The sequence below is a fragment of the Adiantum capillus-veneris genome, chromosome 2 (assembly GCF_014529385.1).
Source record: "Adiantum capillus-veneris isolate H3 chromosome 2, ASM1452938v2, whole genome shotgun sequence".
NCBI lineage: Eukaryota > Viridiplantae > Streptophyta > Polypodiopsida > Polypodiales > Pteridaceae > Adiantum > Adiantum capillus-veneris.
Window position 1 is genome coordinate 63,220,974 of NC_140932.1, and position 12,930 is coordinate 63,233,903.

A 12,930-nucleotide genomic window follows, 5' to 3' on the forward strand; every position below is an offset into this window, starting at 1 on the left:
CTCATCGCGTCCAAGCGGCGTATCTGTCGGATTCTGCAAAAAAAGACAATAAGACAGCTTTCAGTAAGTATAAACATATAACGACATTTATAAAACAATACAAAAAATAAAAAAGAGTAAACCCTAATACTAACCATGCCGCCGCGAGAACTGAGAATGTCCATCAGGGCGTTTAAGCCCTTCCTGCCTGCGTACTCGCGCTCGTACGGTGTGGGATCACGTCCTGTCATCGACCACTGTCAAAACATACAAAGATTTCATTATGTTAGAATTAAAAAACTCATAAACCCTAAACTATCGAACATAAAGAGCAATGTGAAAACACTTACAAAATCGGCCTCAAATGATGCCCATCCACCGCTCCCCAAGTGGTGCGAGCTCCCTGCCTCTACTCGCGCTTGGCTGCATCCTTTTGTTGCTTCCACTTGTCGGGATTCTCGCGCGCTGCTTTCTTCGCATTCTTCCAATCTTCTTTGGCCAGCCAATCTGGCCTGTTCCACCCATTCTTGATTGCTTTTTGCACTTCGGAACGCTTGTGTTTGCAGTATTCGCGCATTCGAATCTTCATCAGGTCTTCATTGAAGCGCTGATCCCGTGTTGGAACGGGAAACTCATCATGAAGTATGCTGATGACTCTGTTTTTTAAATCACTTGGTACTTCACTCCATTTGTTTAGTATGTAGTGTCTAAACAGCTGAGAGCAAAGACCACGCATGCGCGAGATCACCTTCTTGCCGTCATCATCCATGATGATGCCGCCGCTGATGTCGACGGAGTAAGGCAAGCCCTCTGGCCGGTGACGCGTGAACCTGGGTGTCCCGGCAGGGGTCTCTAGCGGCGTGTCGATGGGGGTACGGACGTCAGGTGTCTCCACCGGCGTCTGGGCCCCGAAGCGAGGAGTGTCGAGTGGGGTGGCTCCTGGCGGAGTAGGTAGAGGTGTGTAGCTTCTAGGAACAGTCAGCCGTGCAAAACCTGGCGTAGATGGCGATGCTGTGGCTGGTGTGGGGGCGGGCAAAGAAGGGGAGGGTAAAGAGCCTCGTCGAACACGAGGCGGTGTGGAGGCATCGGTGGCGGAATCCCCACAACAACCGCCACCGCCACCACTAGAGCGCCGGTGTCTAGACGAGTGTGAAGCTCGTCTCGTCGACGCCGAAGCTTCGGAGCGCGCCGAATGCTCCGAAAGAGAGGGAGATGCGGATGGAGTAGGAACGCGCGATGATGCGCCAGAGCGATGACGCTCCACGTACCACTGTCTCTGCTGCGGTGACAAAGAAGAAAGAAACTCCTCATCATCCATACCTGCATTAAACACACGAATATTTAAACTTAATATTGAATGAATAGAGTAGACAATGACGCAAAGACCATTAAATACAATGACGTAATGACGCATATAAATACAATGACGCAATGAATTGAGTGATAGAAGAGGCAAGTCGAAAACTCAGAATTTTCAATCAAAAGATGTGAGCGCGAGTAGAAAAGAGCGTTATACACCATGGAAGGTACTTAGAGAGCCAGAGCTTTTACAACACGGAGCAAAATTGTTCAAATACAATATTTGTGGCTTTAAGAGATCTCTCTCTCATCCTCGCATAACTCAGCATAACTTCCTATATCTATATAGAGCTCTCCGTTTAAACACATATCCTCTGTTTCATTTTGTAGCTCCTCTGCATGCACCCCATATAGAGTAGTAGCATCTTGATGCTCGTCTGGCACCACCGCAGCGGCTTCTGATTGAGCATCTTCTCTGATCTCCTCCATTGATGTCGTTGTGATTGGCACATGGTAGCCTTCATACGTCCTTGCACTACGAGGGGCTACCTCTATGACGTACCACCAGTTTGATGTAGACTTTGTAGGATGAAATATTACCTGCCAGAGCCACATAACTTACATGAGAGCTTTCAAGCACATAACTTGTAAAAGGGGGATGTTAACTATTTACATACTTACTTGTTCACAATGCTCGGGTAGTACGAAAGTGTCTCTTAGGTCAGTCCATTTCTTAGTAGAATCCACCTCAAGAAAACCAGACTCTCCTCTACGCACAGTAGCGTTGCGACCCTCCATGATTATCTTGAACCATTGCACGTCGAACAAGTCGACAAAAAATCCTCTGTAATCGATCCTCAAAATCTCTTGCAGCGTGCCGAAGTAAGTGAGTTCCGCCACCACAGGATCTGCATCAGAGGAACGTCGTCGACTAGACTGTTCAAATTTTGCCATGATTCCACAATCTTGAGTAAAACGCTTTTTGTCGATTCGTTCCACCCTAAAATGTCGACCTTTACACCATGCTGCTGTGTATGACTTATACTACAACGAACAAAGATTATGAGTGGCCGTTCAAACGTTTATAAATAAAGTCACTTGCTAGTCGTACATTGCAAACTTACCTTGGTCGCGCAACCCCGAGAGTACTCCCACTCTTCTTCAGTCACTTCGTCACCGCATTGTTGTGCGCTTTTCAATTGGTTGTGCAACCATCTTAAGCTCATGAAGGTTGGTAGGCTCTCCAGAACCGCTGGATAGTGCATCGGTGGTCGTCTTCCCCGTCTCCACTCGATTCGTGCCCTTTGTCGCTCTTGCTTTGCATCCTCATATTGTGAAATCCACTTTTGCATCACTGGATTGTGAAGCATGCAAAATCGGTTGATTTTAGCCTCTAGATCTTCCGTCATCTTCTTCTCAACACCGAGATTGCACATGACAATCCCAGATATGCGCTCATCATCTATGGTTCGCCATAGCGTGTCCCGGGATTTATCAAATCCGTCTAGCCACTCTCCAATGTACACTAGGGACTCTGATACCAACCAACCTTCTGCCATGCTACCCTCCGGACGTGCCTTTTGACGCACATATCCCTTAAGCGTTTTCATGAAACGCTCTAAGAAGAACATCCATCTGGAATGAACTGTGCCAGCTATTTCCACCTCATCAACTATGTGAACAAGAAGATGCACCTGAATGGTTAGCATTGTAGTAGGAAAATGTTTCTCAAACATGCACACAAGCTCCGCAGCATTTAGTTTGGCGAATGGTATGGAGTCTACGTTGATCTCCTTTTGTGAGATCCATTGCACCAGCTTTGCAAGTTTGTAGATTGTGTTACGGATGTCGAGAGACAAACATCCCTCAATGGCAACCGGTAAAATAAACTGTAAAGTATGTGCAGCAATGATATTAAAGTCCACATTTTATGCAATGATATTAAAGTCCACTATGAACGTACCTGACACATTTTATGCCAATCGTGTGACTTCAAACCGGTAAGCTTTCCTTCTTTAGTAAAACACGTTCGGAGCGAGTGCATTACGCCAGTGGGGGTCCGCAAAGATCGAATGGTCTCTTTTACTTTGCGTTCTTGGGCTCCTGTGAAAATCCATGGTGCTTTAGGGAGTTTTATCGATCCATCAGACGCTGTTTGCGGCCAATATTGCTCCATACGATCCACATTTCTAAGGTCAACTCTGGCTCCCAAAGTATCTTTCTTGCCGGTCAGATGGTCCCATAGTAGATTACCCACATTCTTGAATATGTGCATTGGATCGAGCAAGTGATTGATCATGAGTCGGGGCCAGTATGGTAACTCGTACCATAGAGATAGTCTCTTCATCCCTGGAGGCAATCCGTCATCGCACATCTCCTTCTGCTCTAACCATGCTTGTGCAGACATCCTTGGTGGCTCTCTTCCCAAAAAGCCGTCGCGTAACACATGATTCTCTGGAAGATACGCTTGATGACCTTCGTAGATTTGCTTCTTCAGTGAGGGTGCCCTACGTGCATTCAGTCTAGGTCCACATGTGACACATGCTCTGTATCCGCTTGTTTGAAGCCCTGCATGTATACACATGATAATAGATCAACTATGGGAAAAAACAAGATTTACAGTGTCTGAGTGAGGAGTGTCAATAGATCACCTGAGCATTCTGTTAGCCCGGGATAGTCATGCATGGTCCACATTAGAATGCCTCTGATCAAAGCATTCCGTCGTCCTGTGTGTCGGCTCATATCCACCACCTCTATGCCAATCCACAATTGTTGTAGCTCTTCCAATAGTGGACGAAGATACACATCCATATTCCCCACTTTATATCGCCCTGGCACAATCAAGCTTAGCCATAGGTGCCCCTTCTTCGTAGTCAACCACGGGGAATGTTGTAGTTGACGATGACAACGGGCCATACACTGTAAGATGTTGATCTTTGACCAAATGGATTTACGCCATCCATAGCCAGGCCTAAGCGCAAATTTCGAGCTTCCCTGGCAAAATCCGACCATGTTCCATCTATATGTTTCCACGCTACGCAATCTGCAGGAATTCGTAGCACACCATCCGAAGATTTATTCTCCTCATGCCATGATGCTAGGGCGGCCATGGACTTACATTCGAAGAAATGCTTGATGCGAGGAAGCAGAGGAAATGTCGCAAAACCTTTTGTGGAATTTTTGTCCCGTGGAGATCTACTCGATATCTTTCGGAATCACATTTCGGACACTTCTCCATGTCTATGTATTCCCCTCTGAAAAGAATGCAGTCATTAGGACAAGCGTGGATAGAATTGTAATCCATCCCCAAGTTTCGCAAAATCTTTCTTGCTTCATCTCGGGAATCTGGCATCACATTGTCAGCTGGTAGTATGTGCTCTTTCAGCAATCTACACAACATAAAAATATGATACAGTCGTGTAAAAATCTATCAGATCATTATACATTTAGAGTTTTATTAAAGTAAACTAATTGTAATAGATCACCTGAAAAGCGCTGTGACGCTAGTGTCACTCCATCCAAACTTTGCCTGCATGTTGAGAAGAACCAGGAGTGCTTTCAATCTAGACATACGTGCTCCATTATACAATGGCGTATCGGCTTCACTTTTCATATCATCATAGATAAGCCTTTCTGAATCCATGATCGTCTCGATCATTTCATCAATCTCGGGCTCAAACATTGCCTCGTTGGGAATGTGCTCTGCATGATCATCCCCCGAGCTGTCAGAGGCTACATCTTGTGGCCTCACATATGCTGCTTGACCAAAGCGCCTGCGAACACGTCTATTGGGTTGCAAGATTGCTGCTTGTTGGCCAGCGTCAGAGTCCGACGAGTTATAATTGGCAACAACTCGATCTATAATAGATGGATCGAACTCGCCAAATTCGCGAACGTGCTGCAAAGAAACACGTCTTGTCCGTCGCACAGCATGCTTGCATTGATTACAAGGACATAAGACCCTCGTTGAGAGATAGGTGTTTCGGTTGGACGGTCCCACATCCTCGTCGCTACTCATAATGAGGATAAAAAACTTATAACCTGGACAACAAATTTAATATTCTATTGGCATTCTTCGTCTTATCTCTCTCTCTCTCTCTCTCTCTCTCTCTCTCTCTCTCTCTCTCTCTCTTTACCTCACATTCTCTAGTCATGTCCAATCCCCGCACACCTCGGTCTAGAGGTGCACGGAGATCAGAACCACCGGGTTATAATCTCGTCTTTATTGGTCAATACCTATATTTGTGGGTACAAGAAATCTACACACCCACGTCTACATGATACTGCATGTAGTGGACAAAACCCCTTTGCCTCTTCTCTAGCTGTAGCACTTCACAGCATCTTAACATCTTTTCACAGTAGATCTTTTCACTGTTCGTCTAACTCTAAACCCTAAACCGTAAGTAATTCTTGCGTGGACTCGATCTAACGTAAATAAGCGTAAATCTAAATAAACGTAAATCTAACTAAAAATAAACCTAAATCTAATTTAACGTAAGTCTACATCTAACCTAATCTTTAACGTCTTTTGGGATAGTTTCCTACGACGTTAAAACTCTCTTCTTCTTTTGTGTGTGTGTGTGTGTGTGTGTGGTAAACCTAAATAAACCTAAGTCTAATCTAATATAACATAAATCTAAATCTAACGTAAATTATGTTATATTAAAAACAAAGAACTAAACTAACAGGGATTATAAGAACCTTAAAACTGATTTAACACATAATTTTTCACATAACTCGGCAAGAGTTGGCATTCTCATCACTAAAGATGTGAGAGTTAACTTCCGGCGGTGACGCTGCCTCATCTCCATCCACATCTGACGACAGCAATTGGCCCTTTAGACCGTTCTTGCTCTTGTTACTAACTTTGAAGTTGCTGTTGAATGACTAGAGGTTGTCTAGATGGTCATTGTGTCGGGGATGTAGTGACTCTTGCCGCCCTGAAGATCCACCTTCTTCCCTATCTTCTGAAGACATTTCACCAGTACTTTTGGATCGACGGAGCCCACCATGAGTGAAGGCAGCAATACCCTATATTCCATTGAGGGCTTTCTTCACCCGCTTCATGCAGGCATCGCAGTCTATGGAGACCTAAATCTAATCTAATATAACGTAAATCTAAATCTAGCGTAAATAAACGTAAATCTAGTTAAAAATAAACCTAAATCTAATTTAATGTAAGTCTACATATAACCTAATCTTTAACGTCTTTTAAGATAGTTTTCTACGACGTTATAACTCTCTTCTTCTTGTGTGTGTGCGCGTGTGTGGATGTGTGTGCCAATAAAAAGAGATAAATGGTATAACCTTTCTATCACCCATGCCAAGTATGATAGATTGATTATGCCATTTCCCTCTTGAATAATAGGTCTTGAGTTCAACTCCTCGTCGGCTAGATCTTTAGTTCTTTTAATTTTAATTAGTTTCCTATGACGTTAAATTAGTTTCTCTCTCTTTCTCTCTCAATGTGTGTGCGTTTTTTTGGATCGTATGCATGTTTTCTCTCTCTTTTCCTCTCTCAATGTGTGCGTTTTTTGTTTATGCATGTTCTCTCTCTCTTTTCCTCTCTCAATGCGTGCGTTTTTTGTTTATGCATGCTCTCTCTCTCTTTTTCTCTCTCAATGTGTGTGTGCATTCTTTGTTTATGTATGTGTGTGTGCGTTTTTGTTTTTGTTTGTACTCTCTCTCTCTCTCTCTCTCTCTCTCTCTCTCTCTCTCTCTCTCAAAAACACTATGTGTGTGTGTGTGAGAGAGAGAGAGAGAGGGAGAGAGAAAGAGGGGAAGGGAACATGAGAATGAGGAGAGGGAAGGAGCATACCTGGCTCTCCTTCCTCTCCTCGTGTGTGTGTGTGTGTGTGTGTGTGTGGAGAAGAAAAAGAGAGAGAGAGAGAGAGGGAGAGAGAAAGAGGGGAAGGGAACATGAGAATGAGGAGAGGGAAGGAGCATACCTGGCTCTCCTTCCTCTCCTCGTGTTGTGTGTTGTTGTGTGTGTGTGGAGAAAAAAGAGAGAGAGAGAGAGAGAGAGAGAGAGAGAGAGTGAGGGAGAGCGTTACCTGCTCCTTGCTTGAGGGCGCCGAAAAACTCAGATATGAGATCTGAGTTTTTGGGCGCGCTCGGTTATTTTTTTAGTCCAGCCGACGTCGCTATGAGCGTCGCAAATTTCTTTGTAAATTTGCGACGCTCATAGCGACGCCGGGAATTTTTTTTTTGAGCGTCGCTGTGTGAGCGTCGCTAATATGAATAGCCTCTTGTAGTGAAAGGTGGTACTAGAGCCTTCTTCAAATCTGGAACGATAGTTTCAACAAGAGGGAAGGTCGCTGCAATGACTTAACATACTAATTTGTTTGCAGCAAATTCAGTCTCTTTTAAGCTCGAGATAAGGTCGTATCCATCAGAAAGAACAATGCTAAGTGAGAGAAGATGCTTAGATCTCTCTCTCTCTCTCTCTCTCTCTCTCTCTCTCTCTCTCTCTCTCTTTGTCTGTCTAAAATGAGAAACAATATCACTATCATTGGCAAAACTTCATTAAAAACCAGGACTTAAGTGTATTTTTAAGGGCTATAATAAAAAATTCCAAGCTAGTTTTGAGGTTGGCATTGAAGGAAACTGGCTAAATTTGGAGGATTTTGGTGTAAAACTCAATAAAATCCTATTTTTTTGGTTAAGATATTCAATGTTCTTTTTCCCATTGGTTCATACAAAAGGTTTTGGTGAACACTTCCTCGCAGGATCTCTCTCTCTCTCTCTCTCTCTCTCTCTCTCTCTCTCTCTCTCTCTCTCGGATAGAAGATCCTTCGAATACCATTACTTTTCAGGTCATAACCAAAACTCCTATTAACTGTTTCAGTATTTAGATCTCCACTCACAATTTTAATTGGTCTTGATCTCCTAATCATTTAAATTGTCTTACTAGAAAGTGGATAGTTATAGCATGACTCCATCAATGCTGATAACTAGCTTGTCGTACGTATATGGCACATAAAAGAGAAGCTAAACTATAAACCATCATATAATTGCTCAGCCTAAAACACCAATCAGCAGGCAACATGGGCATTCCCCCCCCCCCCCCCCCCCCCCCCCCCCCCCCCCCCACGCAGCTGTTTAAGTCTTTTGGTGAAAATTGGCTTCGACAAAGCAGACATCCCCATCAAAAGAGAGTTTTAGCATGGTTAATAATCGATCCACTTGCAAGACAGTGAGGCAAGACCTAAAATTCTCCATTGCATATACATCATTCCTCACAATTGCTTTGGTATGATGAACAAATTTTCGGAGGCACAATTGCTTCATAGAGCCTGGTACGTCTATGACAGTGAGTTTTCCCTACTGCATAACATCTTTAACAAGCCAATCCAAGGCATCAGATGAGATAGAATAGAGAAAAGGAGAAGGTGGGCACCTCTGTCTTATGGATTTATGCAATGGAAAAACATCTGTAAGAGTACCATTAATTGAAATTCTAGCTGATGCATTCCCAAAAAGAATGTGAAAACGAATCTGTCCAAACCCATATCATATAGACTTTGAAGTATGAACTCCCGTTCAATTCTATCATAGGCCTTATCATACGCTTTGTGGCCGATTGATTGTGGGAAGATCTTTTAGAAGAGAGTTTTTTGCAATTTTGCAGTGTAGTGATTAGCATCATATCTAATAAGCAATGTATTATTATGCTCTTAAAATGTTGCACGTTGGTGCTAGTACTACTACTTGTAGTCAGTTGAGATATTGGCGGCTGCAGGAATCATATCATAGTAGTGGAAGTTGCTACTCATGCCTCCTGCTTCTTCCAATATCGGATGGCCAATTAGCTCTCGCTTCCTAATTGCACCTGCATGACTTACAGCTACTTGACTTTCGCTGCAATGCTGTTGCATCTCCTTGGAGCTACGTCACGTTAACCAACTCTTGCAGACACCGTACTTTGCATTGCATCGGTCATGAGAGATGTTTTGTTTGTCTGCAAATCGTTCTGAAATGCTTGCCTCATCAAATTTTCAAATAGGTTATCAACAGAGTTGGGACGAGGAGTGTGACTGAAGGCTCATCAGACCATGACTTGCACTAGTGGCAATATTCCCCAATGCCTTTCCCTCTACATTGAGCTGTTTGCCAGTAATCCCTCACACACACTGCTAAAAGTGCAAGCAGCTATAAGCTGCACTGAAGCCGCAGGCTTAATTACTTGAGGATTATAACTATCATAAGCTTTTCTACCCTCATGTCCACTTTGACGTTTATTTCTTTGTCCTCTGCTTTTCTACCCTCATGTCGACTTTGACGTTTATTTCTTTGCCCTCTGCCATCTGCATCACCAACAGCCTGATAGCATGATGGTGATTTCTCAGTACCACTCTGGACCTCTTTTTTTTTTTTTGGCTTAAGACATTATCATTATCATTACCAAATTCCAAGATTACAAAGGTGAGTATGATTACAAAGGTGAGCACACCGTGTACAAGCGATCCATAGATGGTAACTACGCGATTGGCTATTAACTAAAGATAAATACATTATTCTTGGTGCTATTAAGGCAACCCCTTGCACTAGGCTACCTTAAGCTTAGTTGAGAAAGAAACAAGAAGTAGGAGAGCCATGATACCCAAAGATGTTCTCGACTTTGAAAACTAGAGCCCTTTCATATCTGGGGCAGACGAAGGCAGTGGCACTGAGAACGAGAGCTGCCCCTTTTTCGACAGCACAAGGCTGTCAGTTCTGCTACACCCCTTGCAGCCGCTGCCACATTGACAGTTTGCGCCACACCCACAGTTATCATTGCAGCAGCACATCTTCTCTCTCTCTCTCTCTCTCTCTCTCTCTCTCTCTCTGTCTCTGTGTCTGTCTGTCTGTCAAAACTCTCTCTCTTAGTGAAAAAGAAACTCTCTCAAAGAGCACGCGCCGGCGCGCGCTCTTTCAGAGAGTTTCTGTTTTACTAAGAGAGAGAGCCACGTCGCATCGCCGTCATCATTACCTTGCAGATTGGCCCTGCACATGCTTTCAAAGGACCAGGATTGCGCATCCGGCTGGTGCTGGAGCCCTACTACTGATCAACATGTATGGAGCGATTGGAACTTCCACAATGGCAACTTCATCGCCAGGACCTCTTAATGCAGCTGCAGGCCTTCATCCCAGGTCCTCTATCGCTATTACAAGTCTACAACTCTTCAACGAGGCAATGGAAGCTTGCGCAGGGATTTTGGCATAAGATAGCTGGCGCTGCAACCTTGGAGCATGATAACGTCATCCTTCAGTTGCTTGCCACGGGAGAGTTTTTCTTCTTAAGCATGTTTACAAAGCGAGGGAAGATGAGTGGGTGACGGCGTGGATGGGTGCACCACCTGCAGCACTTTTAGCAGGACACTCATCTTTCAAGGTAGTGCCGCTTCGATCGATACAAAAGATACTGGTGGGTGGTGGAGATATATTGGCGTAAGGGCGTATAAGTGCCCATAATTGCAATGTATGAGCTGAAAGAGATGAAGTCTGGCGGCGGCGATGGAGGAGTAGCGCTAGACTGGTCGTGGGCTCCAATAGCACCCCAACTGGATGCTGGTCAGGTGGCGTTGGAATGGAGCGAGTTGTGCAGAGAGGAGATCTCTATGGATGCGGAAGTGAGGAGGCAATCGACAGGCAAGCCTAGAAGGAAATGGTATGTGAGTTTGTTTCATGAGAGGGAGGAGAAGAAGAAGAAGAAGACCGTACCCTTCGTCACATTAGGGTTTCGTGAGAGTGGGCATTGGAGGCGGGTGATGAGAAGCATCATCAGGATAGCCCACAATGTTGTTAGAGAAAGGGAGCTGGCTAACGGCGTAGGTGAAACTACAGGCTTGATCACTTCTTTCTCCTGGTTGCTTGCTGTCGACCTGGCTGAGCAGCACTGCCAGTATAGCCCGTAACATTGTTAGAGAAAGGGAGCTGCTGAGGGCGTAGGTGGAACTGCAGGCTTGATCTCTCTCTCTCACTCACACACACACACACACACACACACACACACACACACACACATTTTAGTGCGCGCACAGGCTCAGGGCCCGCTTAGCAATCAGTAGACTTGGCAAGCGGCCATGGATAACTTGACGCACTTGCAGTCGACTGCCACTAGCTTCCATGGCACTGAGCTGAGCGGCTCAGATAGTGGCCATGGTGGCAATCTAATTATTGACCCACTTTTTGTAGTGTTGTTGGACGTCTTGGGCATCGTGGCAGGATTCAATGGCCGCGTCTAAGAAAAAGGCACCATGGAGAAAGGTGTGTTAGCTGCATTCCTTATAACTTGAGAGGCTTAAGCGTTTGCGAACCTTGGGTTGGAGCATAATCGATTGAAGAGATCCTGAATAGAGGAAAGGGAGTTGGAGGAATTTGAAGCATCTGAGCTCTTTATCCGCGGGGGTTCGCTCCTGACTACCATGTGCACGCCAGCAATTTACGAAATATTACCTCAAGAAAGCTTGTTGCTGTTGCACGCCAATGCCCATGTGGCAAGCCATTCGTGAGTGTTGAGGTAGTGGTCTTCTTGCCCGCGGTCTGACACGATTGCTACCCTAGCACTGCTCACTGGATTCCACGTCGGTTGCTCACTCGATTCCACCTCTATGGCTTTCGGGAGTTGGCTTAGCCCTTGCAAAGATTTGCTGCCACATGGCAGCATACCCTCTCATTTTAATATAGATATATAAGATGTGCCTTTTCTATTTATTTTGTGTAGCTTTTCTATTTATTAGCCTTGAGTCCCACGTGTATTGGGAGGCCATTTTAGACCTTCACTATCGGCCTTGTTATCAAATTGCACTTAGCTTGTTGGTGACATAAGCAAGAGCTGTGAGGGAGCACTCTGCTCGGAGGACTACTCCATGCAAGGTGCAAGGAGAAAGGAGGCCCAGGTTGGTTGGATGCTCACATGGAGTTGCTAAGAATGTTTCTTGGTGGTTTGTCATGCGGAGGTGGGTATCAATGTCTGGCTCGATCCCAATGAGGTCAACAAAATCTCTCATATGGCCAATTTAGGGCAAAATATCAAAAAGTTGGTCAAGGATGGCTTTGTGATTTGGAAACTGACCAGCAAAGCGTGCTTTGGAGGCTAAAACGAAAGGCCATCATTTAAGATATGGTAAGAGGCGGGGTACTAGGGAGGCCATGCTACCTTCTAAAGTTCTCTGGTTGAGGTGGATGCGAGTGCTTCACTGGTTGCTAAGAAAGTACTGGGAGGCTAAGAAGATTGACAAGCATATGTACCATGGTATGTATATGAAGTTCAAGGGTAACGTGTTCAAAAATAAGCACGTGCTCATGGAGAGTATTCACAAGTTTAAAGCTGAGAAGGCTCATGACAAGACACTGTCTAATCAGTTCGAATCCGTAGAGTTAAGGGAAAAGCAATCAGGGAGTGAAAAATTACCAGGAGGGAAGAGCGCTTGGCACAGGGATTGAGTATTGAAGCATCCCTGCAGCTGCCCCTAAGGCCATCAAGAAGTCTAAGAAGTGAGCGGCATAGCAAGATTTAGCTAAGAGCTGTGACTCGATAGTACTTAAATAGAAACCTTGGACCTTTTAGCTTGTGTAATGAGATACACTTTTTGCTTTACTCTTGAAAGCATGACTATTGCAAGCCTAAAAGGGTTTGCATTTTGCAATTTTCCCCCATCTCTTTCTTTG

At 44.7% G+C, this 12,930-nt stretch overlaps 1 pseudogene; it reads left to right on the top strand.

The window, feature by feature from the left end:
• Positions 1-10,733: 10,733 nt before the first annotated feature.
• On the top strand, positions 10,734-12,705 carry LOC147462880 (uncharacterized; annotated as a pseudogene).
• Positions 12,706-12,930: the final 225 nt, after the last annotated feature.